The sequence below is a fragment of the Phaenicophaeus curvirostris genome, chromosome 1, assembly GCF_032191515.1.
Source record: "Phaenicophaeus curvirostris isolate KB17595 chromosome 1, BPBGC_Pcur_1.0, whole genome shotgun sequence".
NCBI classification, from domain to species: Eukaryota; Metazoa; Chordata; class Aves; order Cuculiformes; family Cuculidae; genus Phaenicophaeus; species Phaenicophaeus curvirostris.
In genome coordinates this window covers 56,804,884-56,826,814 of record NC_091392.1, presented here as the reverse complement: position 1 = coordinate 56,826,814, position 21,931 = coordinate 56,804,884, and the positions used below count along the sequence as shown (strand labels likewise).

General features: G+C 40.0%; 1 long non-coding RNA gene across 1 annotated transcript; it reads right to left on the bottom strand.

Moving 5' to 3' along the window:
• Positions 1–1,842: 1,842 nt before the first annotated feature.
• On the bottom strand, positions 1,843–21,788 carry LOC138721483 (uncharacterized). Its single transcript, XR_011337557.1, has 4 exons — positions 21,709–21,788; positions 14,888–14,942; positions 9,485–9,562; positions 1,843–2,208 (listed from the first exon to the last, which is right to left on the bottom strand). It is a non-coding gene; the product is annotated as an uncharacterized lncRNA (long non-coding RNA).
• Between the last annotated feature and the right edge of the window lie 143 nt (positions 21,789–21,931).

Sequence of the window (21,931 nt, the reverse complement as noted above, 5' to 3'; positions counted from 1 at the left end):
GTTTCGTTCTTAGTAGATAAAATAACAACACAGTACTTTCCATTAAACATTTGAGTCTTATGTTCACTAGGCCATGGACATAAAAAACAACAAATGTGCTGGACATAAACTAAAGAAGTTGAAATTAACTCCCCCTGAAACAATATTTACTAGATCTGGCCATAGTATATGGGTTTCTGTGTGGGGGTGGAAAGGAGGGAGGGTCAGTCAATCAGTCTGTCTTCCTCTTGGCTGTGTACATTTTGAGCAAGCTCAACATAAAAATCTTTCTTAGAACAGTATCTTATGTTCTGATTCAGAAGCCTTCAAAAATATGCTTACAGTTGGGTAAACATGTATGCTTTGCAGAAACAACAACCTGCAAAAGAACCTTATTGTTAAAAAAAATAGCCAACCAAAAAATTCACTTGGGTTTGTAACTTGGTTCTGAAATCATTTACAAAGCCATGGTTAAAGTCCTACTAGACAGGGTATAGAGCTCTGCACTATTAAATACACTTATTTTAAACTAGGTTAGTCTGTCCTTCAGGGCAATGCCACAATAGTTAAGGTAGTGCCAAAAATTCACTTGCTTGCAGAATATTTACTTGGAAATAGGGAGTGTATTGAAAGCCAATGTCAGCACTTTCAAGATCCTGTCCCCACTAATCCCGTGATTCCAGGCAGTGGGAAGCACACCTGGACAGGTTTCCACAGACTTGCTGTGAACAGTATTATGCAGGAGATGGGAAAGGCTTAAACTCATGTGGCTGCAGAGTTAAAAAAGTGCTTAATGCTTGCACTTCCTTTTTCATTTTTCTTCTTCTTCTTTTTCTTCTTCTTCTTCTTTTTCTTCTTCTTTTTCTTCTTGTTCTTTTTCTTCTTTTTCTTCTTCTTGTTCTTTTTCTTCTTCTTTTTCTTCTTCTTTTTCTTCCTCTTCTTTTTCTTCTTCTTTTTCTTTTTTCCTTCTTCTTTTTCTTCTTCTTCTTTTTCTTCTTCTTCTTCTTCTTCTTCTTCTCTTTTTCTTTTTCTTTTTTCTCTCCTTTTTCTTTTTCTCCTCCTTTTTCCTTTTTCCTTTTTTTTTTCCTTTTTCCTTTTTCCTTTTTTCTTTTTTTCTTTTTTTCTTTTTTCTTTTTCTTTTTTCTTTTTTCTTTTTTTCTTTTTTTCTTTTTTTAAAGGCTTTAACTTTGTCATGTGAACAGGCAATCAGATGCATCCAGGAATATCTTCCTTTTAATGGAATGACATGGCACAGCAGTTCCCAAGCTGTAACATGTTGATTAGGGTTGTGTGTAAACTACAAATAGATGATAGCTGAAGTGGTTTGAAAGTATAAAATCAGAGGAGGAATATATTTAAAATGCATGATTAAGAAAACTGATATAACCAGGTGTCTGAGCTTCAAGTGCAGCGTGTTCTGGGAATGACCCAAGAGATGATAATACTGGAGGAAAGGAGCCAAGTCAGTGCTTCCCTCCTTGGTTGTACAGTTCTGAGCATTGCAAGTTATAACTAAAAGATTTTTCTAAAGCGAGTTAACTTATTCCTTAATCACCATGAGGGCTGTAGTTATGTGCTTGAATCCCAGTTCAAGTCTTTGCAGCTGCTCTGACATGTACTTTCTTTGTGTCTTTGGAAGCCAGCCACCCCCTCCCCAAAGGGCAGTCCTTATTTTTTCATTTTCCATGCTTTTGCTGTGCTTGGGCCCAGAGGGTAAAGTTTCAGTGTAGTTTAAGAAAAATCACTACATTTGACTCAAACTATTCTCTCTGTTTTAGAGAAGATGCTTTGTAACAAGAGCACTTGAGCACTAGGAAAATCTGCAAGTATTTAGAAGATCTACAGTGCATATGAGGGTACGTGTGTGTGCATGTGTATACATTATTTCAAGATAACGAACCATGATCTCTGAAACTGAATGGTCACTTACAGCTTGTCACCATGTTAGCAGTTGTTTTATTTTGTTTTTAGCTGAGAAAGACAAATTTTATTTAAGAACATATATACTGGAAAGCAAACATGACTCTACATCAGCCTTCTTTCTGTAAAAAAAGTGTGAGCTGTTACCACCTCCTACATGAAACATGTCTGTGCTAGTGTGCAGCTGGCTGACATTTGTGCTTATCTATGGTGCTGTCATTTTTGATTGTTGGATCAAACTTTGGAAAAGGCAGGGGAGAGTGGTTTTTTATGCCATTTATATAAGTCAGAAATTATTTTCTTTATGTCCTGAAAGTAAGAAAGAGAAAAGAATACGAAATTAATTTTGGCAAATAATGTACGAATGTCTAAATTCCTGTATAATCATTCAGTAACTTGAATACCCTGCAAAATAACAACATGTCATAGAACTAGTCAATGCTTTATTTGTGAATTAAGTTCCACTACACTTAGAGCTCTTTTACTTTGGTACCACTTAACTTCAAATAAAAGAGAAGGAAAAAAATGTCCATGTAAATAGAGAAAGAACTTGTTCTAGGTTTTTATAGTTTGGGCATGGGCATGTTGCTTTCCACAGTATTTCAGTGATTTGATCATACATTTGTTGCATGCAGTATCACTTACTCACCCCAAGATGTACCGTGTGACACCACCACAAAGATCAGACGGGAAATAAGCAACTCAGACAAATTTCCAAAGACAAACATGCTGACATTCATGAAGTAAGAGCCAGTATTGTTTTGCATATGAATGTGTGAGTATGCATTTTAATCTCAGGTCATCAAGTCAGAGCTCTGACAACACTGATGGAAAGGAGAAAATACAGTTGTGTTTGTGTTACTGAGGATTAGTCTGAGGCCAGACTTTGATTTAAGCTGGTTTAGTTGCATGAACACCTAAAGACATGCTTCTAAAGATCTTGTTAACTTGACGCAGTTGAGTTGCAATGCATGTAAGTTGTTTAACATCTAGATATGTATGCAAGTATGCACAACCTCAATATGATACAAAAACTGGCAGTTAAATCCACAACGGTTAGGCTAGGTAACACCCACAATTTCCTTAAAGCTTCTGACAGCAACTGGCTTTTGTAAGCAGAGTGAAAACAGCGTCTTTCTAAAGCTTTAGTGAATATGGCACTGTCTGCTTCCTACCACAAGCACCTGCATTATGTGAATGAGTTATAAGTTCTTAATTTAGTTTGTGCAATGTATGCAGTTATACAGGTTTTCCTGTGTTTCATCACACAGTTGGTTTCTTTATAGAATACATCCTATCTGGAGCTGAAGTTGTTGCTTGTTGCCCTGATAATATGCTTTTAGCTCTTCAGAGGCAGGAGGACCTGTTGCAAATAAGACATAATTTCATGTAGTGTCCCTGGAGTGTCCCTTCAGCAGAAGCATATAGCATTTATTTCAGTTTGGGGAACAACAGTTTTATGCTTGCGTCAGCCAATGCTTGTGACACTTCTGCACATTAGTTCCTGTGTAAATACATTATCCTGTTCCAAGAACACACTGGTATGATTAAAGTCAGGGACTTGAGGCTGACATGTTCCTATCGGTGGGACAAGTAGCTGCATTTGGGTTCTCTAGAATCTGTCTCAGGCTGGAACCACAGATGAGATGATGAACTGGCTGATTAGCTCTGGAAATCTGATCAGTCATGTCAGAGGAACTATAATGTACAGAAGTTTTAAAACTTCTTTTCTCTGTATAGCATAATGTCAAGAGCTTAGTTTTTGCATGGTTTCTGGTATCTGAAACTTCTCCACAAGAGGATGGTTTCTCTCTTGACCTGAATGAGTTGGAAGGATCAATTCTCCAGCAAAACTATCTCCATATGACCCTATAGTGTAGAGGCCACACAACACTGTGGTGTGCACACATCTTGTGGACTCTTCTCCCAGGTTTTATAGCTATGAGAAGATGAACTTAGTTCCCTCAGGACATACAAGGTGTAAACACAACTTTCTGACTTTCAACAGTTTCTCAGTATTTGTTTCATCACCTCCAGAAGCTCCACCTAGAACTGAAGTCAGAATCACATGGGAGAATAAAGTTAGGTGTGATACTGTAGATGAAAATGAATCTGGAGAGGAAGGTAAATATTTCTATTTCCCTCCTCTTTTATTTCCATGGTGTTTTGTTCCCCTTGCAGCCTATCTGTGCTCAGGACTGGGCTGACCAGTGCTGGTAACTAAGTCTTGAATAGCTAAATGGTCCCCCCACCTCAGTAAACACCTCCTCTTTGTGCTGCCTGAGATGCCACACAGGTAACACGCTCGCTCCAAAGAAACTCCTTTCTCCTCCACCCAGCTCCAACTCTTCCCTCCCTGCTCAGTTGTCCCCTATGGCTCAGAAACAATAACTGGTTTAACAATAAACTTTCCCGGTTTGTAATTCAAATTATTTCAATGGCTACTTTGTTGCCATAAAACACTTTGAACAAGTCTTTTGAGTCTTTCAGGGTATTCTCACCCTTCCAGCAGCACTCAGCTCTGTTTTACCAATTGCCTTGTTCCTTGCTGTTATTGAGGGACAAATGGTGAAGCAGGGCTGTGAGCTGGTAACTGCTCCCTTGTGTAAAACCACGTCTTTTCTGTGTCTACAGCAACTGCACATGTAATGACAGAGACAGAGGGGTGATGGGTCATTGTTCAAGTTTGGGCTTGCTTTTCGTTATTTTGAGCAGTGCTGTCCCAGCTTGCTTTGGAGATGAGTGGATGCTTACAAAGTTAAACAAAAGGCAAATTGCCTGATCTATAATTTTCCTAGATTTGGAGTGAATTAGTTTCTCATTCTCACTGTTACTATCCTGGTAGGTTTTTTTTGCATGTTGACTGTATTCGCAGTAAACATGGGTACATATTTTAAAGATAAAGGGTATCAAATTTAGCACCTAAAGTCACCAGCTACTGTTGAGTATCAAAACTGCATAATGTATTTCTAACATTTAAAAAATTACTCAGAATGCACTGCAGGAACTGTCTGATGACAATCCATTAAATAGGATACAATGTAAACATTGATGATAAAAGAATGAAACATTAACATATCAGGCTTTCTCTCCACTTTTGTTCAACTAGATACAGTTAATAATGAAACTAAGATGTTAATAAGGATTGGATATGAAGCAATTTAATATTGAAAGTGTTTTTAAATAATAGACGATGCTTATGTATTCTTGCAAAAGAAAATAATTTGTATTTGATTCACAACTTGCATTAAACATACATGTAATTAAAAGAAAGTGTTCTCATGCTTTTCAGGTTCTGTCAGTATGCATTTTGTGCTTTTTTGTGTTCCTAAAGAGAGATGCCATGTGTACATTTAGTGAGCAAAAAGGATAAAAGAATTATTACCTTTATTTCCAAGTAAGGAAATACATACATGTAAAATGCAGAAAAGGTTATCTCATGGAAAAAAAAAACCCAAAAAAACCAAAAAAACCCCCAACAAATAAACCCCTGTTTGTATTAATGCCTTGTCATAGTTTTCCCACTTTGTTTGCTGAATCTGGCCAATTCTATTGTACCCTCTAAAAATAACAGAAACCAGAATGTACAGTGAGTGAACTCCATGTTGCTCCCTGCATTGCCATCTAACATGATCTGCTTCTGAGCTCTGCAATATCTACTCTTTGATCTGGATCCTAAATTCATCAGGGGATTGAAGCACCTTTTATAAGCTATAGGCACATTCTCCCTTCTCTTCCTTCAGTGCACTGTATGCATAGGCAGAAATGTATATAAAGTGCTCCTTACGTGGAAAGTTGTTGCAATTTTTGAATACCTTTTTTTTTTTTATACTGAGCTGGTGTGTAAAACTGCTGTGCTGGAGTGTCTGTGCCCTTTTACAGGGCTTCCCAGGAGCACAGTCAATAGCTCACAGTTCCACACCATATGCTCTCCTCGTTTGCCCATAGAAATAGAGACCCTACAGTGGTCAATGCACCATAAATGCCTAAATAAATTAGGCAAATATAGAATAGAACATACATTAGAGCAGCCTCGGGCAGAACTACACTATGTTAATGGAATAACTGCACAGTACAGTGACCACGGAAAACAAGATTAATGAGGTCAGGCAGTGTGGACATACTAAGGAGATGCAGTGAAGTCCAGAAGCCAGGTTTTTCAATGGAGGTGAACTATTTCTTATACTATAGAAGAAATGCATATAAGCTATAGGACTCAAGCCAAGTCCACAGGACACTGATTTCCTAAGAAGATCCTACCAAAACTGGATGTAGGACATTTGCATGTATTGCATAGGGAGAAGGTTCCTCCCTCTCACCTCGCCCTTATTTTGAGATATACTGTGAGCAAACCAGCTTGCCAACATCTCTGATAAATTTGATCCAAAGCAGCATTCAAGACTTGCAAGTGAGAGCAGATAAAGCTATCTTCTTCCTAAAATCTCTGTTGTGAGAGCAGATCTGTGTGTAGGTACTTGAACTACAGCTGCTACCTGACTTCTCCTGTTAGGAGGTGAGAATTTGATGACTTCTTTAGTTTTGTCATCCCAAATGTGTACAGTCAACATGGTCTGCACTTCTCTTTTTTGTCATTATTTAATTAAACAATATGTCTAAGAAAAATGCAGCCCCTTTAATATACACTGTCAATTATTTCAGCATCTTTGATCATGAAAACCACTTCTTCATGTTTTTCCAGCAGATTTAGGTGTTGTCATGGGCTTCAGAGGATAAGGTTTTCTAGACATATTTTTCTGAGTATTTTTCCATTTAATGTATTTCATTTTTTTTCCCTCCTCTGGGTCAGAATAGGTATTTCTGAGTTCTTTATTTGTTAGCACATGAAAATCTGTCAGTGTAGAAGTATTCATTATAACTGCACATTTATTTTATAATTCAGTAAACTATTTCTCTGCTTTCCTATTGCCTGTTCTTTGTTATTTGCTCATTAGGGCTCAAGATCAGGCTGACAATCCTTCTACTTGACTACATTAATGATTCTAAGCCTAAATTCCATTTTCTTTAAAGTCACACCTTTGGCAGCACATATTTTGACCGTACAAAAAAACCCCGTGTGATTGGGTCTCTACATGACCTCTCACAGTCCTCAAGATGTGTCTCAAATCCTTAGACTCTAATCTCAAATTCCATCTAAATCAATCCATTATTTGTGCTTTTGTTTTTCCCCTAGGCTCCAAACGAAAGCAATGCAAGTAAAATGCATGCCATTGATCTTTTCAGATCACAGAGGACATTTAGAAAATATAAATACTTCTTTGCACCACAAGTGCCTTAATCCAGTGGCCTATTTTAAATCAAAGACTGAAGAAAGTGAGTCAGGAATTCATCCATAATTTTGTCATCTCCAAGGCAAACTAACCTGCTTCAGAGGAGGAATCTCACAACAAAACAGCTACTTGAATTGTTTATATGCCATTAATTTTTTTGGCAGTTACATTATCAGTAGCAATAGTATCTGACTCCTGCTAGCTCTTTGCTTTAGCTTAGGGCCTTAATTGAATTAAAGAGTATGAACATGAAAGAAGTTTCAAGGTTCCCCAGTGTGTAACTTCTTCATGCTAAAATGGTGAACAACTAAAGGAATAAGGTATATTTTTGTTTGCTTTTTTTCCAGTTCTCAGTTGTATTTATTTGAAAAAGATAAGGCAACTTTGTTAACCTCTAGATGAGAAAATTGGGGTTGGTTTTGCCATACAAGCAAAGCAGGTCATTGCCTAGGGAAAAATACAGTAAGAATTGAATCTTCTATAATTATACTGGGGATTTCTGAAGGAGAGCAGAGGGCCTCCTGTTTGTAGATATAGCAGTGCCTTATATTCAGCTCTGGACAGACAAGCAATTAGAGCAGCTTGTTCAGGATCACAGGATCAGTTTCTGTCCCTTGAAATGTATAAGACAGATAGCTGAGGCCCCTTTATAAGAAGAGGTGGCATTATAACAAAACAGGGTATCTTATGCATTGTTATAGTAGTGATAAAACAAAATACTTGAATTTGAGCTTTTGTTAAAAACTTTTGTTGGTGATTTTTACACAAATACGAATGAGCATTTTGTTTTGTTATTTTTTTAAAAAATATGAGGTAGTACACTTAGCGGCATCTGAACTATTAAAGAGATGACCTCTTAGGGTGGAGCAGGCTATAAGATTCTGGGAGAAGGGATTGCATTTGTTGCAATCTACTATTACAGACAGTGACCCAGTATATTTAAAGCATGCTCTAAAAAACAGTTTGGAAAAACAGGTCATGGAGTTCATGTTTGTGCTGTCATCAGGCCAACTGCTGTGCCTCAGATAGGAGATAGAGAGCTGTGACTTTAATCTAGGCAGGGTAGCCTTAATCACTGATATATTTAGACAGTCACATTATCAGCTGCAAGGTGGACCTGATTGCTGCTACAAGCCCAGATCCTCCATTGCACCAGCGCTCTGTCTGGTGTAGCTGTCACAAGCAGGCAGTGAAAATATTCTGAGGTGACTGACGTCCATCTGTCCCATCAGTCCTGGGGCTCTCCATGGCAGGCCCCACACTTGGACCTCACTCCTACTACTGCAGTGATGCTTTTCTCTATGCTCACAATGCATACGTAGCCTGATGCACACCATCTTTATGAAGGAGCACGCAACGAATGTGCTCCATCCACTAATGTACAGCCCGCAGGACCAGACTAGAGGTGAGTGGTCTGAAGCAAACCCCTAGAAGCTGTATATTGTGGGTTTCAGCATCAAAACCTTCACTTTGCAAATTTGCATCTTGGGCCGCAGGGCAGGATGACTTCTGCCTTCCTGGACAGGACCATGTGCTGTAATTCAGGGTGAAGAAACACATAATGAACTAAAGGAGTGTTAATCAGGGGTTAAATGGGAATCATAGAGGAACAAAAAGACTCTCTTGTCCTGCCTTTTCCTTCTGTGCATGCCTGTGGATAATCCAAGCCCTCTGCATCTCTCCCAGAAGCAGTGGAGCATGGGTGTTGGTCATAACCACAATGGCCCCTCATCTCGGTTAAAGCCAGTGCCAAGTGTAAAACATATGGCAGAGCCTGCACAAATTTAAGAGGAGGAAAGGGTTCACTTTTCCTTTTTTCTCTCCTCTCCTCTCCTCTCCTCTCCTCTCCTCTCCTCTCCTCTCCTCTCCTCTCCTCTCCTCTCCTCTCCTCTCCTCTCCTCTCCTCTCCTCTCCTCTCCTCTCCTCTCCTCTCCTCTCCTCTCCTCTCCTCTCCTCTCCTCTCCTCTCCTCTCCTCTCCTCTCCTCTCCTCTCCTCTCCTCTCCTCTCCTCTCCTCTCCTCTCCTCTCCTCTCCTCTCCTCTCCTCTCCTCTCCTCTCCTCTCCTCCCCTCTCCTCCCCTCTCCTCCCCTCCCCTCCCCTCCCCTCCCCTCCCCTCCCCTCCCCTCCCCTCCCCTCCCCTCCCCTCCCCTCCCCTCTCTTTTTATTTCTTTTCTTCCCTTTTCTTCTTTGCTCCTCTTCTCCTCTCCTAAGAGGAGGTAAAACCAACTACCTATCTTTAATGAGCTCCAGGATGTACAAATTATATACATAAACAAATCTGAAGTGCTTGTTTTTACTTTGTCTCCTGGTGAGTTGAAGAGTGCTTCCAGTGGGCATCCTTGATTCTCTTCCAAGTACTGCCTATGCATATAAATCTGAAAGTAGAAATATATTTATCCCTCTTATGGAGTAGGACTTCAATCGTATTAATAGAATGGTCACACATTAACAGCAAAACTTTAAAACCTGTTAACTAAAAATATTTTCATACTACTTTAGAATTGAATTCTCTGTTTGCACCTAAATTTAACTTTTCTTTGTTTTTATAAAAAAATGTGCCACTCAAAACTTTAACTATGCCGGAATCGATTTTTTAAAATGGGGTTTAGTTCTTTTAGCATTCATAGTATTCAAACAATTCAAATTATCAAAGGGACAACATTCATTGCTGTTTGTATTGCTCGATTTGCAAGGAAGAAACAGTTCATTCAGCCATCCCAGAAATAAAAATAACTGCTTTTACAATGATGTGTATGCCTCACTCCCTTTGAAATAACCCTTCAGTAGTCGAATAATTTTCATAGCTTTTAAGCCCATTTGTCATGTGCTTTGCATAACCACAGTTCTCCAGTCCCAAGACTTGGAGCTACATGCTAAAGGGCTGCTGAGAAGATACAGTCCCTAACAAGCATCCTCTGGATTCTGCTTCTCCAACTCCTGATCTCCTTTCTGCTATTGGCAAGAAAGAACTTGTCTATTTCCCAACATTTTAGAGCTTTGTTAGTTAAACCTGAGAAAAAAAAGTGGGAACATCAGCTCAAAAGTCAGGTGAAGGAAAAGAAAATTAGTTTGATACAATTTAAAGGAAAGGTTTCTAAATCATTCAGCAAAGTTAAATATTATATAAAATCTCACTCTCTTTTCATCAAAGTCCATGACAAAACTCTGCTGACATCAGATGAAAGACTGTTGAATTTGGGAAATGTACGCATCAGCAAACAGATGACATTAATGCACAAGAATGTGTTGACCTTAAGCTTCCAGAACAGGAAGGTATGGATAAACAGGTTGATCACCTTCTTTTCAAAAAGTTACTGCAATTAATATATGATCAATGAAGAAGTTAGAAATTACAACTATAAAAATACTTGGAGAGGGCTCATGGCAGTTATAAAACAAAAATATTCCACTGTCTTTGTTTCATTTGCTTCAGAAATAGCTACATGTAAAATTCTCCTCCACTGTCCTTTAAACATCTGCTTGGTCTCCAATCTTTGGAGTTAATGAGCAACACTATCACATTTTTATGTGACCATCCATACCTTTATTTACTACAGGTAATTTTTTATGCCTCTGTCTTCACAGAGGAGGGCATTTAGCATTACCAGGAATAGTAAAGCTGTTATTGTCTTTGTTCTGAAACCTCTGCCAATGACATAAGGATTTCTGGGGTCAAGGTAACTATTTATAGCTGGAGTGAGGAAGGTATTCCAAGTTTCTAGCATTTACAAACACAGAGTCAAAGCGATTTGAGATGATTAGATTAAAAATTAAATGAGATCTACAGTTATGAAATGCACTGTGAAGTGGAAAGAAGTGTGATTCTTCACATCATCAAAGCCCTCTGAGGTACTGAGCTCTCACAGCTGTTGTGTTAGTCTGAGGGTTTTAACTACTGTTCTCTTGAAATCTCAAGTAACTGAAGTTCATCCTTGTTATACTTTTGGCCATTGGCTGAAACACTGGGGTCAAATCGACAGAGCACAAAAGAAAGGTTTGGATTGTCATTCTAAGACTGTCTGTTTTGTGTTGAAATCACAGCAATAGTCTAGCAATTTAATTCTTTACGAGAAAAGAAACAGGTTTCAATCACTGTTTCTTGCTGTAGATTCCACTACTTCAAGAAAAAAGAAGGATGAACAGATTTCAGGAAGTATCAGCTATTACTAAGCCATCTTTATATAAATGAGTGACTATGTCTTTGGTATGAAGTAGGAAATCGCATAACTGATGGCCACATCATTTCCTTTAGGACTGTAGCAGCTGAAGTAACTGTTATGATCACTCCAGGACATCCCTAGCATTTTTTTAAATTATAATATCAATATAGAAAATCTAAGGGATACGCACTCACACTTGCAGGTAGCTTTGAACAGATCTGGTATTTTGGGAGGAAGGGGGTACTTGGCAAAGTTAGTTGTTGTTGATGAGGTTTGCTTTTTTTTCCAATGTGAAACAAGTATTGGGGTGCTGGCAGCACCAGCTCTGGCATGGCCCTACTGAAACAGTGCTTACTAGATGATACTGAAGCTCTGAGCCGGTGGGAGGAGATGACTTTGCAGGAAATATCCTTCAGCTCCAGGGTAAGAAAACTGATTGGAAACAATGAAGACATGTCTACACCAAGGAAAGGAATGTGCTACAGACATTCCCTGCCTTAGCTTTGTACAGTTTGGTTTCTTGGTATGAAGCAGCACAGTTTTGGAGCCTGAGCTGGCTGCAATGATACGGCATCAGAGTTGGGCTGAGACAGCTGGTGGGGCTCCATCAGCACCATGTCCTGGATCCATAGAGTAATGTGCATGGGTTTAGCTCTTCTTTCTCCCCTGTTATCACATATAAATTTCTGTTTGTTCCCTCTCCACTGACAGCTTAGATGAGCTGTGGTGCACAAAAAACCAAGGTGAATAAACTGTCACTGCAGAGATATTTTATGCAGATCTTTAAGCGATGCTTATTGTGACTGCTATATATCTTACGTAATTTTTAATAAGCGGGGTTTCACAAAGCAGTGAACTTAAAAAAAAAAAAACGTAAAAAGTGAGTCCTCTCAAATAATGTAAAAGTAAGTTAAGATGCAAAAAAAAAAAAAAAAAGGAAAATGTTCTAAAACAGTAGATTAATCCTTTGTGAGCTTGGGATCTCGTATTAATACACTGCGTAGTTGTGAAGAAAATGGATTTCTATCTTTGCCTGTATGTTAGATCCTGCTGGAACACGCTGTTCCCTGCTCCCAGAACACTTAATGCCGCTCGAAGCATGTGTACCCAGTGCTACATGGAAGAACCGAGAGGCTCCTCCCACACAGACAGGCACATCTCCTTTCTATTGTAAGAGGGGTATCAAGCAGCTTTTTGTTCCTAGATCTTTGGAAACGCATCAGAGACAAACAAGGCGGGGGAGGGAGATGGTCGCCGAAAGTGGTGTTGGAAGCAGAAGACAGACGAACTCAGATCATAACGGGGTGCTTTTTTAGGTTCATAAATGCTATGCATCTCGGGTTTGTGGTTTGTTTTGGTTTGGTTTTTTTTACAAAAATAAAAAGCTGTATATTTGTTTTTTCATCGCAGGTCTGTTTGAGGCATCTGGTTAATCTAAATCAGAACTAATTTTATTAGAGGTGTATGTTTCTCTTGTCAAGAATTTTGTTTCTATTTTAGTTAGTATTTTCTGACGTTCTTCAAAAACAATGAAAGAAAAAAATCTTTCTTTTTTTTTTTGTGAGATAAAAGTAGACTACTGTCTACTACCCTTCTCTCCCCTTTTCCAGTGTTATCAAGTGTGCTCATATAAGACTAGTATTACCTGTCAGACAGCTATTGTGTTCTGTAAAAACAGTACCATTAAAAAAAAAAAAAAAAAAAGGACCTTTTCTTCCTGGTTTTTGGTAGGAATTGGCAATTTATAGGTAATATGGGACAAAGCAGGTTCCTTAATTTATGAAACATCTCTCAGAAAGTAGAAAAAGCATGCAGTGCTTCACGTCTGAGATGTGAAGTCTTCGGTTATGTGCCCTAAAATCATGATCCTGTTAATTTGCAATTATATGGATCATCTCATCAAAGTCAGGGAGATTACTCACATGAGTGAATTTCGGAAAGTAAGTTACTGAGTGTTCAGGTCTGTTCATCGCTTCTGGGGAAAGAGTTCTAGTTACACGGAGACTCGCCAAACAGATTAATTTTAGGTATGCCACACACAATACAATCCTGTTAAAGGGACGAATTACTACATTTTCACACAAGTATGCTTTAAGTGTTCATACTTAAATGCATTCGAACACCAATATATATACTTACACAACAAAGTAAGAACCATTCATCTCTGATTTTTTTCAGGTTTTTTTTCTTACCTGATTATATCCAGAAAATCTATCAGTACTCAAAGGAAGGTAATATACAGACTCTCAATGTGATGTTCCTTCAGCCTTGCCAAATCTGTCCTAGAGAACTAATTATGTTAATTTTGCCCTGAGAATTCACAGGCTAAATTTCTGTCTGAGACTGATTAAAATGCCTGAGTTAATACTACTGCGAGGAGAAAAGAAAGCTGTAATGCGAGTAGTACCATGACTACAAATGATAATGGGAAAGAGAATAAGTTGTGGTAAGTGTCAGCTAGGAAAAATAATAATTAAAATACCCCTGTGAGTGCCTGTTTTTATAGTAGTGTATTCATTGCATTCATATGCAGGATTTAGCTATGACAGACTACAATGAAAGACTAAAAAAGAAGCTAATCTGAAATCATTTGTCTTCCAAAGGCAGACCCTGCACTGAATGAAACACATGCAGGAGGATCTGATTTATAACCAAAAAATCATGTCCAGCTCTGGGAGAGAGGTGTTTTGAAGCAGGTGCATATGTCTAGCTACCTATTACAGTCACTGTTTTACTGTTTCTTCTGTCTTAGCAGCTGAATAGTGGGCAATTTCCGTTGTAGTCTGCACAGGCCTAGCCTAAAATCTTCAATGTTACCACTACAATGTCATCACATTTTGTCCTTTTGAGGTATTTTTCAGACTGGCAGATTTGCTGAAGGTCTGCAGTTAGAACTTAGTAACTGGTCCAGAAGAGCCATCCATTTGAAAGTTTACCTAGTTTCCAAACCACAAACCTAAATAATGATGCTTAAGAAATTTTTATGACATGACTGGAAAATAAATTAAAGTGGGTTTTCTCAGGTATTTTAAATTTAAAAAAAACAAACCAAACAACTGTCTAGATCTTTTTAACTACATCATCAATCAAAGTACATAAGCTGCAAATACTAAGAGAAAATGAATATGTGCAGGACCAACATATTGGTTACTTAAAATCTTCATTTATTTTAATGAAATTTGCACCTAAATTCTGCAGGCAGTCACAGTTTTAATTCTAACAGACTGGAAATACTGTTATAAAAGTATCAATAAAATTCCTAGGTTTTGACTCTCCACTGTATTGGGCTCTGCTCTGGAAATACCTTTGTAAAAAATATGCTCAGATGTGTTTAGATGCAATGGATGTTTAGATGCCTTTTCTGTGGACAAACACTATACAGAAGGCTGCATTTTAATCCATAATGAATTTTGCTGTCCTTAATGCAGTAGTTGATAAGCTTGTTATAGCTCTAATCTTGTTTCCTTGCTGCTGACTTCATGTCGACTACTAACATGAACACCAGAAGAAATCAACTCTTGGTTGAGCTCAGGACATTACCTGTCATTGCTGTGACCCCTGCCAAGGGTGACGATCCTGCTTTGGGGCTTCAAACCTAGAAATGAGACTAAATGTTAGGCCTTCCCCTGCTTCATCTGGATCAACAACATAGACAGTGGGATCACATGCATACTCAGCAAGTTTGCAGAAGACACCAAGCTGAGTGGTGTGGTTGATACACCTGAGGGATGGGATGCCATCCAGAGGGACCTGGACAAACTTGAGAAGTGGGCCTGTGTGAACCTCACGAGATTCAACAAGGGCAAGCTCCTGCAACTGGCTCGAGGCAACTCCTGGTTATCAATACAGACTGGGGGATGGAGGGATTGAGAGCAGTCCTGTAAAGGACTTGGGGATGCTGGTAGATGAAAAACTGGACATGCACCAGAAGTGTGTGCTTGCAGCCCAGAAAGCCAACCATATCCCCATATCCTGGGCTACATTAAAAGAAGTGTGACCAGCAAGTCAAAGGAGGTGATTCTGCCCTTCTACTCTGCTTCAGTGAGACCCCAATTGGAGTATTATGTTCAGCTCTGGAGTCCTCAGCACAGGAAAGACATGGATTGATTGGAACAAGTCCACAGGAGGGCCACAAAAATGATCAGAGGGTTGGAACACCTTTCGTATGAGAAAAGGCTGAGAGAGTTGGGGTTGTTCAGTCTGGAGAAGGCTCCAGAGAAACATTACTGAGGTCTTACAGTAAATAAATTTCTTAGCAGGACAAAGTTTTTAACAGGGCCTGTTGTGACAGGACAAGGGGTAATAGTTTTACATTGAAAAAGGGTAGACTTAGACTAGATACAAGGAAAAAATTGTTTACAATGATGGCAGTGAAACACTGGAATAGGTTGCCCAAAGAAGCATTAGATGCCCCATCTGTGGAAACATTCAAGATCAGGTTGGACAGGGTTCTGAGCAACCTGACCTAATTGAAGATGTCCCAGCTTATCACAGCGGGGGTTGACTAGATGACCTGTAAAGGTCCCCTCCAACTCAAACTATTCTATCATTCTATAATTCTATGATCACAAAGAATCCTTGAAATTCCTAAGTGTGTGTTGGGATATTCTTCTTCCAGCACTTTACCGCTGTTGGTTCTCCCTGTGTGTGACCTCAGGAAGACCAAAAGCTCTGTGCTGACCAAAACAGGGTGTTTTGCAGTTACTGGTCACTGCAAGAGCCTATACGCAAATGCTGCAGAGAGGGAGTTTTGGAATGGTTTATAGCCTTCCTAAGGCTGTACAGCAACTCAGAAAAGAAAACTCTGGGAAGTAGAGAATCAACCCTCCTATCACAGCTGCAGTATGAAAAACTAGAGGGGAGGTAAAAATCTGGAATTTCAGATGACATCATTTGAATACAGGGCACGACAACAAATGGTTAAATCATCCTCTCCACTGATGAGCTCTGTTCACTTTAATATTATTGTTAATAACTTTCTCCTGCAGGTTTGCAATATCTGATTGTTTATATCATCTATATTAGTCTCTCTTTTTTATTCATAAGTGCATACAAATGAAAAAATGGGTGTGTAATAATGGTTACATATAACCGTGTTGTGAGGTACAGTCTATTGACAAATTTGCAAATAATGTGCTTCTATCGTGTTCTTAATTTTAATCCAAACTATGTTTGCTTTATTAAAAACAAGGCTGTTGTGCACTGCCACACCTGCTACTATCCCTCTTGAAAAATAAAATCTATATAACAAAAACAAGAATACTATTTTCTGAACTTGTTTTTTACGTGCTCCATGTGTATACTGTCACATGCTGAAATCAAAGCAACAGCATAGGAAAAGCCTTCTGTTGAATCTTTCCTGGCCAGATTCCGGTTTCTGCCACCTGAGGCTCATGCCACAAGGAATATCTTCTCTGTGAGTGGTCCCTTTGAAACCAAACTTATTTCCCACAGAGCAAGCCTTCTGTTTGGAGTAAGTGCAGCAGAGTTTATCATTTTAGGATGTCATGAACTGGCTTTCCTGAAGTTACTTTTGCAGAATGTGCTGTAGTTATAGCCAATGCTGACAATGCCCCCTTGCCCTTTCTGAGTCTTTCCATCCCTCTTATGCTTCCTATTGTGGTAGAGATGTTTGTCAGACTATTACTGGGCTGCAGGATGGGACTGTGGCTTATGGACTTGTCCCACTTGCTTCAACAGGACTCTGCTTGTATGAGAAATGCTTTGAGGAATTCATTGCCTGATAGACCAGTCTACAAATGCAGTGTGTGTATGGTGTGTGCGCATGCCTGCGCGCTTTGAAGGCAGAGAGAGCTTCCCAATGCGGTGAGAAATCCTTTCTCTGAGTCATACCAGTCTATCATAAGCTTTCAAAAGCAAGACTTCTCCATTTTGGAAGAATATGTAAATGACTTCTTCACCCACACTTTTTTCAGGATAAAACACACATTGCTACAACATTGTGGTTACTTTCAATGTCGTAATGCTGGGTTGAGGGAAGGGCTTACAACCAAAATGAAGAACCCTTATCCCTGCCTCACTGCAGAGTGATGCTTTACAAGTGGACTGGCCATTTCTGAGCCCAGATCTGCGCATGAGCTTGAGACCAAGCATGTTTTCCAGCAACACAATATGAACGGCAGCCTGCTCTCAAGGATTGGCTTTAGGAAAAAAATTACACCCACGATATCCCTTGACAGGCACTGAAGGGTATTCACCCTTTACAAAGGGAGGCTAACTGCTTCTTTCTCCATCTTAACCATGTTGCGTGGCCAAAGACATTCCGAGAAGAACTCCACTGTAGCTTGAGAGGTGCCTGCTTGAAAACTGACGGAACAAGGTGGCAACTCGTAACCAGGCTATGGGGTGCTACGAGGAGAAGTGCGGACATGTAGGGCTAGCTACCAGCTCTTTAGGTCTGGCTCCTAGAATAGCAACTTAATGTCTCTACAGCTGTAACTATCCAGAGCAAAGACTAAGGACAGAAAAAAATATTAATAAATGTTTTATGCATCGCATGGTAAGCTTTCCTCTGCGGAAACAAAAGTAAAGCAGCAGCCTCTCACTATATGCTTTCAAATGCTTGCTAAATGACAGAAGTAATGTGGCATTTTATTAACATCAACCTAGACTAAATATAAACACCATAGCAAGGATGGATCATCGATACATTGTATCTATTGTGAACAGTACTCTACCAGGTGAGAAAAAGCTTAAGCCAATCTAAGACACATATGCAGCTTTTTGGAAACAAACATCCGTTATTCCCCAATTGTTACTTCTTTATTATGTCAATGTCAATCAGTGCTAAACCAAAGTTAGAACTGACTTGGAATAAGAAGAGAACAGACCTAAGGCTTTTCTACATTGAATGGCTTTAACAAGATAGCACATAAAAAGCCTCTAACATGGTCACACTTTCTTGCATTTCCTTATTGTATGAGGAATAATCTCCCAAACAGAAAAAAACCCAAAACCCAACCAATAAGACGAAAAGCCCAAACACCCTGTACGTGTAGTGTATTTATTTTCATAAACAAATATATATCAATTCTTACTCTAGAACCAGAACAATTTAAAAAAAAATCAAAATATTTCTAATTCTTCTCCTTTGAACTCTTGAATCTTCCCACTTACCACAAAGAACACTCAGCAGCTTCCTTCAGAAAAAGCTGGGAAAAGAGCATGTTGCAATAGTTGCAGGGTGTGTATGTGTGTGTGCACAGATAAAAGTAGTTGTATTTCTTACTTATTTCCATTATGACAGAACTCACAAAGTGCTAGGCTCTCTCCAAACCAAGGGCAAGAAACAGTTCCTGCCAAAACAGCATGAAATAAATGTTGTAAAGGTTTCATTGTATTGCTTAAAAGTTAGGCAATATCAAAAGCTGGGTTGCCAGTACAACCTTAATTCAACCCTTCTGTGCATATTCATTATGATCCAGTCTTTAATTACATGTTCACATACTCTTTTTCTTTATTTTCTCTCCCTAGGGCCTCTGCTTCATTTAAAGTATCAGATGGGCTGAATAAGGCAGCTGTTAAATGTTTACACTTATCTTCTCCAGCACCTTGCTGTTAAGGTATCAGTATCTTGTACCACTGACCAGACAAACTGCCTCCTCTGTGTTTGGAGCTGCAGGAGCACATAGATGGGACCCAGCCAGAGAAAGTAAGAACTACTTCATATATCCCAAAATGTACAGATGCCAAAGAAGTTCAGAGCAAAACAGGAGATCTGTGAAACATGCTGGCACACTGGCAGGAAGCTAAGATACAAACCAGCAACATACAAACGGCCCATTTCTCTAACCTCTTCCAGTGAAGTGTATCAAGGAAAGCTGACTTTCCCTTATCCCACGGGCTGTATGCCAAAGACTTCATCATCACTAAGAGCCTGCATAATTTAAAGATGAAGATCTTTTGGGACTGCTTCACTGGCAGGAAATGGCAGTAGCTCCTTTGTTATCCCACCACAGCACTGACATAGAGGCAGACTTGCCTAGACTGGGAAAACAAGACGGTTCTCTGCCTCAGCAGCTCCGGTTCCCTCCCATAGGGATGAGGTCCCGCTGGCAGGCATCTCACAGAGCCTTAGCATCAAAGCTACACTTGAACTTCTTGTTGGCTGCACAGATAAGAACACCAAGGTAGTTTATTCCTCACTAGTAGACTGGATCTGCATGCACAGCCATTTACCCTTTCCATAGACAAGACTCTGCCTATACAAGTTTCAGCTGTTTGGAAGAAATATCAAAATTTCTGGATTGGGAAAACAGTTTCAATTTATTGACTTTGCAAGAAATTTGAGGGAAACCCTATGATGATCTAGCAAGCTTTTTAAAAAATAGATAAAAAAATCTTTTAACTTTCTTCCCCCCTTGCAGAGCATGGGATGAGGTGGATGCTGCCACATTATATTCTTAAAGTACAGTTCAAGGGGTATGATTCAAAACTGATCAGAACAGCCTTGCTGTCCACAACAGTTACTGCTATAGCAAGTTGAGGAGGGTTTTTCAACCCTGTGCTTTGAGGTCTGACTACATAAGACCTCTTATCTACTTGGGAGTTCGTAAAAGTCCTTCTAAACATTAGATTCTGGCTGGAACCAAGACAGATAAGAAACTGTCCCAGACAAAGCTCAGGTCCAAACAAAGACGGCAAGCATTATACCTTTTTTTCCTCTTTTGTTAAAGCATTTCCAGCAGTTATTTTGTTGTCATTGTGATACTCTGAAAATTATGTCAATTTTGCACAAGTGGTATATTTCAGCAGGTTGATGGACCTCATTGTAAAGGGGAGAGAAGCACTTGCTGCTTTGAGGTTTGAAACAGCAAATTCCATACTATAATCAGAGCAAAAACGGTAGTTCTGGATATACCTGACATACAGTGTGGAAGCACTGGAGAAGAAAGGGTGGCTGGTGCGTATGGAGCGGCAAGAGGAGGGGCCAGGTTGCAGCTCCTCCCTTCTCACAATTCAGAGAGGGACAGTTCAAGATCATTAACTAGGATTTAGAGGTTAATGGTGGGAAAATAGATGAGACTCTGCTCTAAAAACCACACTAAGGTTTTTAGTGTGCACTAATGCTGTGAGCTTAAACTCCCAGGATTATCTTTCAAAGGTGTTTTGCAGATCTCCCTAGTGTGTAGACAATCAAAGAGAGAGTCCCTTGAGGCTAGGAGTCCAAGACAAAATAGATCCCAATCACATAGGATAGACCAAAAGCACTGTTCAGGTACTTCTCTAACAGCAGACAAGCGAAAACAGTTCATGTTCATCTCTTATGCAAATTATTTCCCACATATATTTTTATTTGTTTCATTATTGAATTATTTCAATAAAAAATAAAGAAACCTTAGGAGTTGATCGTGTGTTATTGTGCCTTTAAAGGCCTAATTTCTGATCTTTGACTAGAATCGTTACACATGTAAATATGGGGCTGTATTGCATTTGCAGCTTTGCATAGGGCAGGGCATATACCCTAAGGAAAGAATGAGTTTTCTGTCATGAAGCTACAGGTTTTTTTTAAAAAAAAAACAAAAAAACAAAAAAAACCAACCCCAAAACAGAACAACAAAACCTTCAACTGCTTCTTTCATCTCCTCTTTAGTTTTGCAAACAGGGAGACACAGGCACTGGGAAACTTCACACTCTTCTTACCTATTGCTAGCTGACTAACATGTCAGTTCCCTTGTCCACCCTGGGTTTTTCCCCTTTCAAAGCAAGTGATAGAAAAGCTGAAATAATTGTATGGTCCTAAGGGAGAGTATACCATTGAGCCCTGTATATGAAGGGCCTAGAAGACTGTAAGTTGCATTTCTGCAGTGTCCTCAAAGAAATATAGAATGGTTTGGGTTGGAAGGGACCTTAAGGATCATCTAGTTCTTACTGTCCTGCCGTGGGCAGGGATGCCTTCCACCAGACCAGGCTGCTCAAAATCCCATCCAACCCAGCTTCAAACACCTCCAGAGATGGGGCAACCACAACTTCCCTGGGCACCCTGTTCCAGGGCCTCACCATCTTCACCGTGAAGAATTTCTTCCTAATGTCTAGTCTAAATCTTCCCCCCTTTAATTTAAAGCCATTAAAGAAACAAGGCTGAGGTTTGTCCGGTGGCCTGCAAGAAGACGCTGCCCCTGCTGACCTTTCACTTCGCTTGTTCCCATGGGCTTGCGGCCCACTAGCTGCCCAAAGAAGGGTGACCCCGATTTGAAAGCGGCTTTAACGCCGTGTTTAACTAGCGCGGGGACAAGCCCGTACTTGGGACCCCCGGGAGTGGGGGGGACAGGAGCTGCCCCACCGGGGTCCGAAAGGAGACAAAAGGAGCAAAGCCACGTCAGGGGGATAAATAAACAAACCCCGATCTTGGAGCGCCGTGGGGAGACGCGTTCGGGCATGCCCCGCACTCCAAAACACGGCGGAAGAAAAGGCTTCCTCCTCCTCCCCCACAACTCCCGGGCGGCCTCCCTCCCGCCCCCGCCGCTGACGTGGCTCTACTCTCCCCAGAGACAGCGCAGCCTCGCCCCGCTCCGCGCCCCGCGCCCCTCGCGAGGCCGCGGAGCGGGGATACGCCGTGCAGGC